Source organism: Austrofundulus limnaeus, unplaced genomic scaffold, assembly GCF_001266775.1.
Source record: "Austrofundulus limnaeus strain Quisiro unplaced genomic scaffold, Austrofundulus_limnaeus-1.0 Scaffold20, whole genome shotgun sequence".
Lineage (NCBI taxonomy): Eukaryota > Metazoa > Chordata > Actinopteri > Cyprinodontiformes > Rivulidae > Austrofundulus > Austrofundulus limnaeus.
Genome location: NW_013952422.1, coordinates 52,794 through 70,616, shown reverse-complemented (window position 1 = coordinate 70,616; position 17,823 = coordinate 52,794). Strand labels below are relative to the sequence as shown.

At 40.0% G+C, this 17,823-nt stretch overlaps 1 long non-coding RNA gene across 1 annotated transcript in view; it reads right to left on the bottom strand.

Moving 5' to 3' along the window:
- Positions 1 to 5,613: 5,613 nt before the first annotated feature.
- LOC106514419 (uncharacterized) overlaps positions 5,614 to 17,823 on the bottom strand; it is a 42,104-nt gene continuing 29,894 nt past the window's right edge. The window contains exon 3 of the long non-coding RNA XR_001309889.1: positions 5,614 to 6,262. This is a non-coding gene — a long non-coding RNA (uncharacterized LOC106514419). The remainder of the gene's footprint in view (positions 6,263 to 17,823) is intronic.

The window sequence follows — 17,823 nt, the reverse complement described above, 5'->3', positions numbered from 1 at the left end:
TTGTCTCCATTTTCCTTCTCAGTCAGTACAGACAGCATAAAGAAAATTTGCTGCCTTCAGGTTTTCACTGTTTGGCTTTTGAAGTGACAAAAGCAAAAACACGACTGCTTTACTCTTCTGTCCGAACTCACTGGTTTTCCTGAGAAAACGAAAAGGATTTCAGCGACAACCTGTGTCCTTCTCTGAGGCCCTCCATAGCCTCCCCACAGCCAGGGTTTTCTGGCAGGTCGTAAAAGATAATTGTGTTGCCTGGGATTTTTAAGGTTTAGCCGACAAGTGCTCTGGGGTGGCCAGAGGGACTTCATGTGTGTTTACTGTGACACTTTGATAGTGAGACTTTACCCAACTGCTCAAACAGAGAGCAGATAACAAATCGATCCAGTTCCACAAGAAGGAAAATAAAAATGAAAGGATAAGATGATCTCTTAGAGACCTGAGTGTCACTTGTAGTTTCTGACATATTTGGGTCAACATGCAACATAATTATTCAAAATTTGTGAACAATTAACACTTCTGTATGCATTCATTTCTCTTTCTCTCCCTCTGTGTGTGTGGCCCTTGCAGACCCAGACTCAACAATCTAAAAGGAGTTATAGCCCTGTAGTCCCAGCCCTGCTATAACTTCATGAGGTGTAGGTAATGGCACCGTGGTCCAGGAGCTCATAATATAAAACCAGAGGCCCATCGGCCGCCCGCCAGCCCAGCCCACACAGACATTGCACTGGTATTCAAGTGTCTGAGCTTTGGATATATAGGAAGAATTATCATTTTGCAAGGACCCATAGAAACTTAATATGACAATGTGTTTGATACTAGAAGTTAGCTAAATCTTTGAGGAACATGGGAATCTAATAAGTAGAATAATTCCTGTGAAACATATATGAGACTGCCAGGTAAGACTTGAATGTGTCTGAATAAAGACTACGGGTAAAAGTAGACAGAGGGGAGTAATTGATTTTCAACTCTTCACAATCCATACCATTCACACCACTGATGTAATAAAAACAGTCCAAACATTGTCCAGATTCTGCTGACAGGCAAATTGTGTTTACCATTTTTGTCGAAGTCGGTGCGAAAAGGACCAAAAAATGTGCTGCTTCTTCAAAAACCAATATATGAAACCCCTGGATTACAGCAACATAATCCTAAAACATTGCACTTTAAGGTGTAACAATCGATTCCAAGTGGAAAGGATTAAATTGCGTTATCTCATTGTCTGTAACCCATTGTTTTGTTAGTTGTCACTCACCCTTGGCAGCCAGCCAGCAGAAAACAAAGCCAGAAAAGAGAGGAGAGTGTCTCTGTTACAGGATTGTCTGAAAGTTACAGTGTAGATACCTCCATGAATTCAAAGGTGCTTTGACACACTTCCTTTTTTGATTCTTCAAAATCATTTTTTCAAATCCTAGATTTGAAGATTACTTTGCTAACTGAGCAAGATAAATAATAACATTCAAAATTGAAACATACTGTACATTATAGGCTTGAATAAAAAAGGAGCAATCTGTGTCGACTAAGGACTGTCACAGTTAATGCAACCTCACTTGTCTTTCCTGGTTTCCTGAGTGGACTGAAAGACACAGCCTATTTGAATAATCAGTTTGGTCATTGACAGACACGCACCCTGATTGAGCCACACATCTCATTTCCAATGTTGGCCCCTGTTTATTTATTTGCTATATGTCTGAACTTGCCCGTCTTGATGTTGTTGTGTTGTAAGTGAGTCAGAAAGGGGCCCTTAATTTAATCAGTGGGCTCTCCTGTTGGATTGAGACTATCCCACAAATCTATAGTACTACACAGACTGGGGAGGAGGACAATTCCATTAGTGGACAGTGACTGGGTGGGGGGCAGATAGGGCTGCAGATAGGGTTCCCTCCTTGCTTCAGTACCACTTGGCTGAGTGATGCTAGCCAGTTTAGTCTGAAGTTTTATAGAGCTAATCAGCACTATATGGACAATCAGTTGGAATACATCTGTCTCTCAAGTAAAGTGGTCGACTTATAGCAATGTCTTGTTAACAGGACCTAAGTATACTTTTCTCTTAGGGATATTTATTATGCAACAAAGCTGGGAAGATGATTATTCACTCTGTATGAGTTTGTTTTAGTGGTTCATATTGTTTTGACTCTCTTAATTCTGGGTCAAATCCCATTTCACTTTTTCCCATACTCCTACATTTTGCTCAATTGTGCAAGAGGTTAATGTGTATTCCAGTCCTTCAATTCTTTTTATGTAGGAAAAGAACGAAAGAAATAGCTGCGCTTTCAAACAAAATTGCTTTCAAAAGCAGACTTTAAGCAAAGGGTTGCAAACGAAGTTGGCAACAAAACTCACAGATGTATTTTGCTGGTGAAAATATTTCATTTTAACAACCACCTCTAGTTGGATGCTTTTCAATATTTATATTTTACTGACACGCGTTGGTGTTATTGTTGATTTTCTCTTATAAGCATTAAAATATATAAGTTGCATGTTGTAGTCTAGGCTAGTGGCCCAGTTAAATATCAACATATGGACATATTTATGTATCTGTTTTCGTAAAAGGAACCTGTAATAGCTGATGGCATATCAACTTGTTGGAGCAGTGTCTCATTTCATCGTGGAATACTTAAAGCACTACTATTCGTGACAGAGGCTAGCTGTAGGGAAAACATCAGGAAATTAGATTTAGCCTTGGTTTTATTTCAAAATAAGCAGGATTTGATATTTTGACTTATCTCTAGTCTTTTATATAACCTCTGATGATGTGACTGTGTAAACTCAGCATTTACTCTAGTGAATATAGGGAATACTAAAATATGATGGACAAAACTTTGTCCTAAATTCAAATCAGATTTTTTTTCCCCTTCATTTACATGTGAGCACTGATAAAGTATAGAACGTGAACCGTGTCTAGTGTACATGCTATTTGGAGTCGCTCCCAGCTCGTAGTTGGATTTAGTTTACATTTTTTCAGCCAACCCTTAAAAACCAAGGTCAAATGAGTGAGACAGACTTGGCCAGGCTTTGGTAAAGCCTGTGATGAAAGCCCACCACTCTTGTTTTTATTGTCCACTCTCCATCAGGCGGAGTGTTGTGGGAACTCTAGTAAGTTGTGGCTGCTGTTTGATCACACTGTGGTAGTCTGACCTGTCACTAAGTGGTGGCAAACATGGCCCACACACAGAGCAGTGAGCATCTAGGAACCTGTGTGTGTGTGTGTGTGTGTGTGTGTGTGTGTGTGTGTGTGTGTGTGTGTGTGTGNTGTGTGTGTGTGTGTGTGTGTGTGTGTGTGTGTGTGTGTGTGTGTGTGTTTCCCACACACAGCGCCACATACCTCATCAGAGAAGGCAGGTCACAACATGTTAGCGTGTCGAGGATTCATAATGGCCATTTAGCCTTCAACAGCTAATATCAGCACTGTTGATTTACAAGGAATTGGGTTGTTCCATCTCTGAACTCAGGAGCTGCTTTAGTCAAACCTGTTTGATATTATCTTATATGAACACCCCACATATCCTCAAATGTAAAATATATGTCTATATAGATGTATGTTACAAAATAAAGCAATGTCATAAAATCTAAATCCTAAAGCTGTTCCATATTGGCTTTAATCTCTGGATAAACCTGTTTGTAGCTGGTTGAATAGCAATGGTTCTGGTAACCAGCTGTTTGCAGCCAGGCAGAGTGACAGGATCTGTAGGGACACGCGGAAACTTTTGAGGACCACGACAGAAGCACGGTGACAAGTAATGATGACGCCCTCCCTCACGCATGTGTTCCTAAACTGCATAGGACAGCACCCTCAGCAACACGACAAGGCAGAGATCATGCACCATGCTAGGCTAATAGCCACGAAATGCTCTGCTGAAGTCAGCTTTGATAGAAGCTCGGTTCTGTGATCACTGCTGATAGGGAAACATTGTGACTCGTGCCTGTCAGAATGCATATAAGGAAATGGCATCTTGGCCCCTAAGTAGTTTCTGAATCCTGCCTTGAAAAACGAAAAAAAAAAAAGTTTTAAGGTTTGACAAACAAAAGGTCGTAATGACTTAAGATGGATGATGTGCAGGATTTGACCTCAGATTCAACTTCAAAACGAATTGTTGAGAAGCATCACTCGAGTGCTAATGGAGTCTTTGTTTGGTGTTTGTTCCATCTATTTGTTGCACAGGCAAAGTGTACACAACATGTGCATGAAGGTTTGACTGGACACACACGTACAAATATTTCACTTTGGACTCTTAAAGCTTAGTTCTTTACAGAAAAAAACATGCACACTTTACTTGCCTTTGTGACCAACTGGAGACCAGAGAGACATTGACATGACCCAGATAATCGGCCCAAAGTCTTGCCTCCACAATTTGATCAATTTGCAGTTTCCTCACAATTGCAGGCGCAGGGCTGTCCCCCGCAGCTACTCTCTTAGCCCCCCCACCCCGACGCTCAGCCATGCAGACACATCCCTGCTCGCCACAGCAAGATGCTCTGCCTTTCTCCCCTTTTCCCCCCAAATCACTGCTAAGCCTGCCTGATGCCTGCTGCCGGGACACAAACGTGCTCTTGCTCCTGTCATCTCTTAGCAAGCACAGACAGGAGGGAAAAAAGCTGACAGTTTGTCTTGTACCATATGCCACGTGGCAGCAATGCCTAACTGATATGGCCAGAGTTTGGGCCACTGCCAAAGGCTCTTTTTTCCCCCTATCTCTTTTTTTTCTTCTATCTTGCATGTGTGTTCATCTAGAGAGGAAATGTTGAATAAAATCACTGTTCAGCTGTCAGCAGGGTGGATTTAGTGCCTAGGTCCAAAGAGCTGGATTGAATGTTATTTTATTTTTTTAATATTTTTGGAAGTTCCCATGTCTGGTCTGTGGATGCTACTGTTTTACCAAAGGGATTTGCTGTGGTGAGAGGTTCCCAAAAGATTTTTTCTTTTCTCAGGAGTTAAAAAAAGGAACAACTCCCTCTTTCTCTCTGCCTGAAGAAATGTTAGTTTTCCATGAAGCCTCTCAATCATGCATTTACCTTTGGGGTCTTTCTACACACAATACCAGGGTTGGAATTTCAGCAATGCTGTCAGTTTGAAATTGACTTGTGCAGTTTAGGCTTAGTGAAAGCAAATTTGTTGTCCGTGATGTTTTTAACTCTTGAGATAGCCCTGCTTTGATCACTTTTTTCACAGTAGAAAGACAGGTCAAATATCCCCAGGCTAGCTACAAATTTCAGAAAATTAGGGATTTGCTTACAGCCAGAAGGTGTAAAAGACATACATGTTTGTTTAAGCTGAACTCTGTTTTGTACAGGGGGGAAATGTTTTCTTTTAAAAAAGGGAAATACAGATAATTTTGTCATTTAATCATTTAAAAACACTGAATTCCTGCGAATACCATTTTTGTACTTTCTAACTTTTCAAACAGTTTAAATGTATTTTATAACTTTAATAAAAAGCTCAAATTTACTGTAGTTTAACAATTGTTTCATGTTAAAAATATTCAAAAGCATTTTGTGCCTGTGGATTATTAGAAAAAGGGAAATTAATATTTGTTGTCTAAAATTTGTTTTGATTTTGCAGACTTAAAAATCTTTGAAACCCTTTTTATCATCAAAAATTGCAGACTACAATAAACTTTGTTAGTTTTGTTTTGTTTTTTTAATTGTGAAAATGTTTTGTCTTTGAAACGTGATTAAAGATGCATCAGTCTAAAAACAAATTTCACTTTAAAGACAAATGACAACTGTGTTACCATAATACACTTTTTTTGTCACATTTTCATCCAAGATATAGGCCTCAAAACACTTCTGTTACAGGTGAAAACTAAATATTTTCTCTAAATGTGTCAGATATTTAACTTGAAAATTTTCGCATGCATCAAAAGGGGAACATGGCTGTCAGTCACCTCTTCTGCAACGAGTCATTCTCGTCACTCCAGCCAAACCTGAAATTAGGACATAACAGCCACCATTTTTGCTCCGATGCTTTCATTTCCACCTTCACCGAGGCCATTGTGGAAAAGTGGGAGGAAACTCGGAGCTGATGAAAAAAGTGACAGGTGAGTGACAGATGCCTTCAGGACCAAGAGGTGGGAGAGGTTGGTGATGGCGGAGGCACGTTAGCCAGCGAGGAGCAAAGCAGCGCCACAGGTGAGAAGGTGCCAAACAAGACGGCTGACGCACCATTGATGGCCCTGGCGGGCAGAGGTGACACAGGTGAGAGACGAAGTGGGGCGGTGGAGGGGGAGGGGGAAGGGGGTCCAGGCTCTTCACAGCTGCTTCTTTGCCCCTGTCAAACAAATTTACACAAAAAAGCCCTCTGAGAACATGCTTTTTGTTTTTGCAAACATGCTCTTGTTTCAATAAATGGATGAAGCTTATCGTGGCAAAGGAAAGTGTGTTTTTCAAAATTGTTTATTTTATTTTATTTTTTAGATTCTTTTAAAGACTTTAAATGCACAACATTGATACGCCAATATTTAAAAAATAGTTTTATTTGCATCAGACCTTTGACATTTAAGTTTAAACATACTGTGATTTTTTTAAACAACTTACTGGGATCTGCTACTTTCCTTTTTTTTACCTCTCCGTACCCGTTCTTACTCCCACAAATTCATAACATGTTCCTGGTGAAATCACTGACCGTGTCACTCTCTCCTACTCTCCTAAATCTTTTTTTTTTCTTTTCTACACCCATCCTAATTGAATTTTATGTTCATTTGACTGCAGATAACCCGAACATTTGGCGGTGGATTCGAGCAGTAATCCGGAACCAGCACAACTGTCTGGCATCAGTGTGACCAGAATGAGTAAAGACATTATTTTGGCTCCACCAAAAATTTTCAGTGCTGTTGTTGACCTGTTATGATAATATGATGCATGAATAATATCATATTTTCTCCTGTCAGAAAGCATCAGGATCAACATCATGACAGCAAGGCAAAGTTATACATGAACATAAGAGAGAGTGAAGAAATGAAAATATTTAGTGAAATCAGCTTACTATTTTTTGTATTTTTGCAATAACTGAAGATATTTTAAAATACAGTTACACAGAAATCTCTTGTGTTTTAGTTTAGAGCTTTTAAAGACATAAAAGATAATAAAAAGCCTAACAAGTGTTGGCACATCAGCAAAACGCACATTAAGCGGGACCTCAGCCATTAGATTTATCTGAACAAGAAGGAATTCTGAAGACAATGTAGCTTGAGTCAAGAACTGTTTGGCATTCAATTTTATCACTTTAAGAAGAGTTCAAATCATGTTATCTTTCTAAATTTCTTCAAATAAACAAAGCATTGGCTTCTCTTATTTTGTTTTTATAATTAAAATCCACCTATTTATTCAACATTTTATTATTTTTTGAGTATTTTGTAATGGTGGTCAGCAGTCGTTCAGTCGTGTGTTAAAAAAAACAATTGAACGTTTTTGATGTCTGGACCAATCACTGCACAGTTACATAAAAAGGTTTCTAGAAACAAGATATTAATAATTGCATGTGCCTGATAAAATATAAAGCAGAATATTCAGTAAAATTTGGCTAAAATATTGTTTTGTTGTAATGCTGTTTATTCTTTCATCTTTTTTTCCCTACGTTCATAAAATGATTAGTAGAAGGATTTTTTTTTCTAATTTCTGGAAAACAGACCTTTCCCAATTGACATGTAAGTGCAAAAACAGCGAAGTACGATTTTAAAAACTGATTGAAAATATTTTTGCTCTAAAGGAGACCAATTATGGGTCCTTGAAATTTTAATGGTATGTCTGTGGGCTATCCAGACCATGTTCATTCAATTTAATGCACAAAATAATTCTCAGATAATAAAATTTCCCATTTTCTAGTTCTGCCTGGTCTGACTTCTGTTCAGAAGAGCTGTTTATGTTAATGAGCTCTGTTGGTAACGCCCTCCAAAAATCTGTTGACATTAACTCCGCCCACCAAAGCCAGCGTTTATGTTAGCATGGCTAATAATAACAGAAGCTGCGTTGTACAACCATATGAGAGACCCAGAGGCAGAGTCGTGGTCCCAGCTTCTTCTTTTTTTTTCTCCCTCCTCTGCTCTGCGCTCACTCTGCATGCTGTTACCAGAGCAGGGAGCAGCAGCGGTCAAAATACCTCAGAAACTCGAACAAATAGGCTTTAACAAGGCTTTAATAAGCTAAACAATAGAGGTAAATGAGAAAATGTGTTCTTAACGAACGAAAAAAAAAAACTAAATAGTATCCATGCCAGTCTCAAACCCTGGTCTCCCACTCTCTGACTCTACCCATTGTCCTATTGGAGGTTTGTTGTGAAATGAGCTGCGCATTATATAACTACACGGTGATGGCTTTTTATACTGAGGAGGAGGAGTCTCACCCGGGGGTTGCTAGGTAAGGGGCTGAACGCAGGTTCCAGTGGGTTGTTGTATGGCTTGTGACATCACAAAATAACGGAAGTATAAAACTTGTCGTTAATATACATTAAAAATACATTTACTTACAGTAAATATGCCCCTGGGTGCATTTTCTTGGTCCTAGGACTGTTTTTTTAAGAAGTACATACCAAAAGTTGAGTAAAAAAAAAAAACCTTTAAAAAGTGAATTTTGCATAATAGGTCCCCTTTAAAAGAAAAATTCAACCTGTTACGGATTTACTATTGTTTCCAACATGTTAGGAGTACAATAAAAAAGACCTTAAAACTTGATTACACCAGTTTATATTAAATATAAAATTAATTATATTAGATTTGTTGTTTCTGACTATAATGTCTTTTCTTGCTAAAACTTAAATAAATAAATAAATAAATTAGAAGAATACAAACAATAGATTTCATTGAATATCACCTAAAACATAAATGCTTTTTTTTTTCATGCAGATGAATTATAAATTAATCAGAAGTGAGATATTTTATTCAGGGGGTCTCAGCAAGCGGGGCACCCATCTGTCTCACATCTCAGTAGTCAGACATGTCATGTGTGACTGAAATAAAAGAGAAAGAGAGCCTCTCCCAGCCCGCTGCACGAGACTCTTTGCTGCTGCTCAGTGTCACTGCCACTCACCCACCGTTCTGATGTGTTTGCTCCTCTCCACCCCCATTAATGTCACTCTTGGCCGACACGCTGCAAATGGAAGGGCCTTCAAAATAGGGAAAAGGGAAACACTTCATTTATGTTTTAGGCGTACATGGACACCTAAAAGGCAGAACAAGAGTGACATTTTCTCCAATATAAGTAGAATTGCATTAATAGAAATGTCTCAAGTTCTGTTATGAAAGGTTGAGTTTACTCTTTGATGATTGAGTCTCTGACTAAACTTCAGCAGTTGGGATCCAGAAAAGCTAGATTAGGCCCCATGGTCAGTGAATAAAGACATTTCGAGCAGACTGAGTGACAAGGTGCCCGAGAGGTCAGCATTCTAAAGAGGCGACCAATTGGATCATGACCCATGAGGGACAGATATGGGCAAGGGGATTTAGCCTCAAAGGTCGAAGTGGGGTCAAGGAGTGTCTTGCATTCCAGACCCCTAATCCTTTCCCTGCTGTCTGGAACGCTGGTCTTCTCCGGCGCTACACATGTATTCCCACACATGTGTGTGGGCACACATATTCTGAGTGCTTACAAATACTGTACGCAGGCAGGTTGCAGAAAATAAATGAAGAGACTTAGATTAGATGTGTTCAAGTCCACCAGCTCTTTGCCTTAAGCAGAGAAAGTTTGGGCTTTAGATGCCCTCTCAACTCAATTTTCTGACCTTCCACTTAACCAACCACCTCCTGCAGGGCAATCAAGTTGCTCCAATTCTGAGACACCAGAGTGTCAGGGATGTAGGTAATTTGTCAGGGCAACCCAATCTCCACTTTTCTTGCTTATGTGTGTGTCAGCAGCAAAGCATGTGTGTGTGTGTGCACCAGGGGCTTTCTCTGGGAATCTTTCAGACTATGTCGCCAGTGAAGGCAACCCCAGACTGTTCAGTGTCAGCGGTTGTGTAAGCAGTGACCATGCTTGCAGCCATGAATTGGAAGCTGGGGCATCCAGGTCATTGCAATCTGAGCCATCCATCAGTCTGAAGTGAAACACATGCCTTCCAACACTATGCAGCATTTGAGCCCACATCTCCTTAAAAAAGTTACATGTCACGCGCAGAGACGACACACCCGGGGATGGATTTTGGAAGCTGAACTTGTTGACATTTACACCACGGCTTCCCACCATTCTCCCAAAATTTGCAAGCACATTGAGAAAATTGCTCCATTTGTGGTTTGGACTGCGTGTAACACAACAGTTTGTGTGTAGCAAAATCCACCAAGCATGAGCCCTTTAGTGTTTGTGTTGGAGAAGCCCTCCTGCCGGGCCTTCAGTTGTATCCCCACCCCACTTCCTCCCCCCGACTCACTTCCTATCCCACTACACTATACCAAACAGAGCCAAATAAAACACAGGCTAACATAATGTAGCAGCATGTCAGCGGTGGGCCCTGGAGCGAGGCTGAAACATGACCCACTCTGTACCAGCCATTAGGACACGAGTTAAAGCAGCTACGGTTTCTTTCTGGCCATGCAGCCCTTATGTTGCCCAGCGCAGGGCCTGTATGTGTCTGCTCGCAGCAGATTGACTGATGTATCCTGTGTGGCTTTGGTGTGTTTGAAGCAGCAGAAGAAAGTCCCAGAAGGGGACTACTTCTCCCTGGGCCCCCTCAGACCCCTGCACTTCATCAATTTCTCCACTGGGAAAGGCCTGCCACTGGATCTCAAACCCTGTTGGAGCTCACACAGAGAGAAGATAAAAGCAGACAAACCAAATTAAAGACAAACTGAATATATGGTGTCACATTAAAGGGGACATGTTTTGTAAAACCCACTAATTTATTTCATTTGTAAATACTTTTTTGTCCCACTAAAGTCATAAATCACTCTATCAAACTAGAATGGACCACTCCAAGTCAATGAAGCGCCTTGTTTAGATGTGAAGAGACAGCGTCAAAACAGGTTGATCTGAGACACGCCACAGAAATGTGGTGAAAGAGGGGCTTGTGGAGTTACATTCAGACCAAAGCAATGAAGTTCCAATTCATATAGACCCCAACTGAATGGTTTAAATGCGAAAATGAAGGATTTAAAAGCACACGTTTCTTTTAAGAAAAAAATAATGTTCAAATTATTCTAATATATTATTTATTTTTCATGTACATTTTGAGTGTTATTATGATTGAAGACACAGTATGTTCAGAGTCCTGCAGACATATGTGGTGTTAATTTTCCTACTGTCAGTGGGAGGACCTGTAACGTGTGAAAGGGCGAGAGGAGCAGAATTCTGGCACTGGATCCTTAAAATGTTTGAAATCAAATTGATGAGGTGAGAACTGAAAGTAGCTGTATTCAAGCATAACTTATCCCACGCTAAGAAGTTTGTCCGTCGACTGCACTGGCACAATCTTAGTTATGACATGCTGCACTCAATTGTACGATCAAATGTTTAGGCAATGCTCAGAGTGTGATTACTTGTTATCGCTTTTGATTACTAAAGTGGGAGGAATCCTGTCAGTGAGGGCACCTCCCCACTTTGCCTCAGAGACAGAGTTAAAAGGACACATGTAAAACCATATGGTCTGGCACAGTTCCTGCACTCAGATGCAGGCTAGGCGTACAGATTCAGTGAAGGTGAGAAATAGCTAACATCCCCTTGTGTTGATGGTAACTCTAAAACTTGAGAGGCATGTAGGGAATTTCTCATGCCTCAGCAGGAAGCTGGAATCTCCTCTCACTTCTTTGCTGAGTTCTCTACACTGATAGAGCTTAAAAAACAACAACAACACACCAGTAAAAAACACTGTGGCTTACTGTTATCAAGTTCTACTTCTAAAATGATTAATTTTATGCTTTATTGTTCAAGACTGCATGAGATATAGAAAAGTAAAAACTTTTTTAAGCTTTAAAGGGTTGAATCATTGATTTGTCAAGTGGAGAGGGAGCTGCAGAAAGGAAGCATGAAAGAATAAGCGACCAAAATGGAACACGAGCCAGAGCAGGCGAGGAGAGTTGGTTTACAATGCAATCAACATTAAGGAAATTGGTTTGCACTAGTGCTTTGAGTGGAGAGGGGTGATTGATGCTAAGTTAGGCTAGCAGGAAGGAAGTGGAGAAATTAGCGGCAGGCCAGGGCACTGAGAGCTGTCAACTACTTCCTGGTCAGTCTGGGGTGTGAGGTATTATGCATCCATCCGTCACGTACTTCTTGTGCTGGGGCACAAAAACATAAAACTCCTTTTTAGGAAAAAAAAATGTCGTAAAATATGACGATCCCCTTCCTGAACCTAACTCACTAGCCTCTGTGCACACGCCATCAACAGCACGTCACAACAACAACGTAGCTCAGTCTGCAGGGCAGTGTCAAATCTTGGCTCTGTGCATGCCAACAGTGTGACCATGTCAAGCCCACGACAATAGTAGTAGTAGCATGCAGGCTCTGTAATTAAGCAAGGCAACAGAGGACAGTAACAGAGGAGGAGCAGACACAAAGATGCCCTTGATACCCTGGTGTCGCACTGACAGCATTTCCTCTGACAGCTTCATGTTGAAGGCCACTGCAGACATGCTTTACGTCTCCTGACATGGGCTTTACTCATCCCTGCCACAATCCCATGTTTCCTCAACATGATGGGAACAAAGGGATGGTTGGAAAGAGAGTCAGAGATGGATGGAAAGATATTATGATGGTCAATGGGGGCTTGTATAAAAGGTCAAACAAGAAATATAGCATTTTAATTGCTATCGAATTAAGCTAAAAGACTATTTTGGAGGGTTTAAAAAAGTTTGGAAGTACAAGAGTGAAGATGTGAACATTGCAGAAGTAGGTTATTACAGCTGCAGCTTATAATTGATTGCTGAAGGTTTTCTGAATGGGAATTTATTTAAAACACAAATTTTAAAAACTGCACAATTGTTTTGAACAGTTTTGAATGATAAAGAAGACTGTGGAAATGTTGGATTTTTTAATTCTTATTATAATTAATTAAAATGCTACTTTGTGCCCTATGCGACATATACAATATATTCTAATTATCATCAACTGTAATTACACAGACAAAAACAGATTTGGCTTTGAGCTCAAGTACTCTCACTTCTGTGTCTGCCTTGGAACAGATTTACTGAAGATTAAAATTTAGGGGCAATGGTGTGTGTGTGTGGTGGGGGGTACTATGCAAAATCGACTTTTTGAGCTTTATACCATGTTATAATGACATTCCCTCATTAAAATATACCCAGAGTGGTGCTTTGACTTGTTATTTGTATCTAGCTCCTCCCTGGAGCTCAGCACCCAGCCGAGCTCCCAGCCCATTGCCCCTCACTTGAAGCACTGTTGTGAAGACGTGCTGAAGTGGGAGTGTTGGAAATGGTAGGAGGTTCTTAAATGTAATTTCATGGCATTTAGATAGGCTGTGATGCAAAGTCTAATTTATTTTTGATGGATACAGCTTTTTCACAACAACTGAAAGTAACAGTTAGAATTGAAGTAGAAAATACATGATACACCCACCTCCCCTTTCAAGTTTTTTTTTTACTAGAACATTGTAATTGTGATTATTTATTTGTATTTTTTTTTCTTTTGGGGTACGGGGGGTAGAAAATAAAATTAAACTCCATCTTAAACTATCCTAATAGAACACAAGACACCAAAAAACTTCCAGCTTCCACATGCACACATAGATGTGTGTAGAAATAGCATGCCAAAATGTCAAACGCTATATTTTTTGAAAATCGGGTTAACATTTTTTTAAAGTGAGACCGAGTGAGACAAACAGAGAAATGGCCTTTACAAAGGAGCCCATCTTTTACAAAGCACTCCGTTCCTCTCAGACAGGATTGAGTTAATGTCCCTCTCCTCTGTCCTCCGATCCTCTCATCTCTTTGCCGCCCCTCCTTCTCTGCCGTGACTTGCTGGCTTGATTTATCTGATGGAAGGAATTCTGCACAGAGCTCTGGCTCTGGTGGTATCCTTATACTGTAACCTTTTCCCCCCACCAGATGTTCTTCTCTCAAAACATAGTAGTGATCATCCCCAAAATCCCCAGACGAACATATCAAGTGGTCGCAGCATGTTTACGTGGGCAGCGGTCGACACAAGTGACACCAACAGTGACACGAGTGTTGGGGGGGTTAGACAGCGCACAAGGAGGGGAAGGAAAGAGAGGAGCAGACAGAGAGATGGAGATGTCAGACATATGCTCGCGCCAGCTGACGACACCAGGATGACCTGAAGGAGTAAGGGGAGATAGGGGGCACAAAGGGGCTGATTACTCCCACAAATGTTGGAATGGGTGATACTTTGAGTTCAGCAGTTTCCTGGGATCTGAGCGCCTGCACTGATTTATTGTATCCTACCTTTTTTTCTTTTTTTTTTAACAGGATTTTTGTTTTACATGTTTTTGTGATTCAGTGTGTTCCGCCAAGAGCCAAAGATGGCTGTGGAGCTGCCATAAAACTTGCTTTTACTAGAGATAGCTTGTCATGCTTGAAGACTGATTTAGAAAATATAAGGAAGTCACAATTTATTGCATCTTGTGAAAATAAAAAGAAATAAAAAGATGGCTCAGATTATTTGGTCTGATATGTCTGATTGAGGCCAAAACTTTCATGAAGCAATTCTAATCTCCAACAGTTTACAACAGTTTGTGCAAATACATTGCACTCCCATCAGTTTTACATTTCTTAGTTATGTAGTTATTCTGAAAAAGTATACAGTAACTCTCACCCTCAGCTGCACCAGCTTCTTTTAATTGCAGCTGCTGAAATTAGCACTCGCTAGCATGTAAACAAATAGCCATGTAATGGGAAACTGAATGCAATGTAAAGTTTCATAACATGGTGTTTGCATGTACTGTTGTGACATTTTTGAGAGTGGAGCTGTTTCAAGACGGTCGCAAAGCTATTATGGTCTTGGTTCCCCTCAAATCAACTGGTACCTCATCAATCCAGTCATTTTGTTGTTGTTGTTTTTCTTTAAATTGAAGTCATTCAAAAGCTTTCTGCATCTAATAAGACAAACTGTTCCACAGAACCCTACTTCAAAACTTCTTTACCAGCACTTTAAGGCAATACTGTAAAACATACCCTAATATTGTGCACATATTTAAGTCATGGGTTCAACTCAGCTCTGTAATGTAGCTTCACCAATTTAGATAGATTGGCTTCAGCTCTGACTCATTACTTAGCTCACTTTACACAATACTACCAATGTTATAAATGTGATTATTAAGTAAGCTTGTATGGTTGACTTTTATTAAATTACTTACTCTCCGTATGGAAAATGGAGAATGAGCAGGATAGAGAGATACATAATGATGATGACAATCCTGAAGTGGATGATGGGGGAGTAAGTTATGTCAAGTCCTTGACAGCTTTATTCGCCTCAGCCAGTATTTGTCACATTCAGCGTGCATGAATTCTTGATTTGATGTGCCTTAATTGATTCAGCTCTGCCTGTCCCCATCTGTCTGTCTGCCCCCTCTCGCTCCCATTTTCTGCCAATCTATCCTTACATTTCTCTATTTGTCTCCAGCTGAAAGGGATGTGAGGTCTAGGAAGGCCAAAATGAATCTTTTTTAGAGGAGAAAGAGCAGCCAGTGATGTTGCCCTACCTGTGACCTCCTCCGTGATATAGTGAGCCCAAACGGCCGACATGATGAAGGATCAAGTGCTTCAAAGTAAGCCAGGCAGAGATAAAAAACCCAACAGGCCCCCTTCGGATGATGAACGAGTTCTGTAGCAGGAAAAAGCCATCATGAAGCTACCATGACACCCCAGCTTTGGAGCACAGGCCCCAATACATGTCACATCACATCACTGAGAGGGAAAGTGAGGGAAAAAAGAGGCACAATAATCTACTGTTGAAGGATTGATGCACTGAACAAACCTTTGCAGAGATTTTGATTGTTTTTGCTTTTTTTCCCTAATGTCTTTGCTGCTTTTTATAATCAAAAGATTTCAGGTGTTGAGTTTTCCAATTTTGGCTAGAATAATCCTTTTAGCTCCATAAACCCCGTTACCATGGTTTTCAGGACAAGGTTAGCCAGTCCATGGTTTTAACAATGTATGTGCATTTATTCTCAGGGCAGCATTGTTGCATGGCACATTTACCTTGGTTGTTTCCAAATAATCTGCCTTGTCTAGCACAACAAAAATTGATTTCCTCTTTCTTTTTGCAATGGTTGAAGTGTGCTGCTTTTGAGTGGTTTGCACTAAAAAATGACGCCCTTCTCCTCATCTTATCCTTGGGTTCAATGAACAGTGAGAAAGGGAAAGAGGCAGAAAAAAAAGTTTGTTGCGTAAACACCCGAGTGTGTGTAGAGGTGGGGTTGAAGGGGTGTAAAAGAGGGGTTGTTTGTTATCGCAGACTATTTCAAGGCGAAATATCAAACAGTGTCACAAAAAATGTGCAAAATGAACAATTTGTTTGACAAAACCTAATGTATCATTTGCACCACAGAAATAACATAAATTGAAACTAGTTCATTTTTTTATAATAACTTGAGTATCTGGTTGTTTTTTATTATTCATTTATAAGGCATCAAAAAGTGTTGCGTACTGGATATTGCATGAATATGGCACCAGTGGTTTTCAGTGTCAACATAACCTAACATTAGCTAGTATCTGCAGAACTTGTGACACGTATCAGACCTCAGTTTCTCATGAGTCAAAAGCACCCAATCCTCTCAACAAAATACAACAAAAAGAATGTGCACAACCATGAATGCAATTTTGTTAATTGTTCACACAGCAAAAAGCTGTGATTTTCAAAAACTGTCAAGCCAAAATGTGACCACATGAGTCGGTAATTTGATCACAAGCACTCAGGATTCAGTGACACAACACAAAAAATTGCTTACTTTCCCACATTTTGGAGTTGCCATCTAATCTCTAATTAGTCTTAGCCCAGTGAGATTTCATCTATATAAGTAAAAGAACAGCATCTTGGAAGCTTGTTTATGGTTTTCTTGTTTGTGCAAAAGCAATGAGTTATTTTAGTTCCTGTTGCACCTTTTCTTATAGTTGATGATGCAATTTTTGGAAGTGCTAGCATTAGCAACACTGGAGGGCTAATGTTGCTTAGCTACGGTGGCCCGTGAAGTCTAAAAAGTTGAGGCAAAAAAGGTTTATTGTGGTTGGCTCGGTTTGAGGCCGGTCTGTAATCACACCAGAAGCGAACCGCACCAGAGTTTGTTTGGAAGCGGACCAAGACCACCTCAAAAATGGGTCACGATCCAGTTGTTTCATCCGCACCATGGTTTGCATGAGTGTATTCACACCTGCATAAAAGGTCCGGACCAATGGGGAAAACGAACTCTGGTCCGTTTAAAGCGGACCAAATATGTAACATCTGCAGACCTCTGTCAGATCAATGAGAGCTCAAAGACATGGCTGTCTTTCTGGTGTGACATGATGATGATTTAGAATCTTGAAGTAAACAACGCAGAAAAATGTTGCTACACAAAACTGAGGCATGAGTTCATGTTCATATGTACTACACTTCTCAGAAACAGGCCTGAAAATCAAAGGTAAAAACATGTTGTTGTAGAGTTATTGTATCATGACTTTTTAAAATATATATAATTGAGTGGTAGTAATGATTACATCAGACTCATAATAACAATAACAAGGTAAAAAAGTACAGTAAAAAAAAACATTGTGATAAAAAGTTATTGGAATTTCTACATATGTTAAAATGCTTTCGTTTACTGTGAGAATTTTGCTGACGCTTCAGGGTATATGTGCAAGATTATCCTTTAGTTTGAGGCAATATTGTGAGATAAATTTAATCTCAAACAATGTTTTTACATTTTGTGATGAGTAAAGCTGAGAGAAACAGGATTTT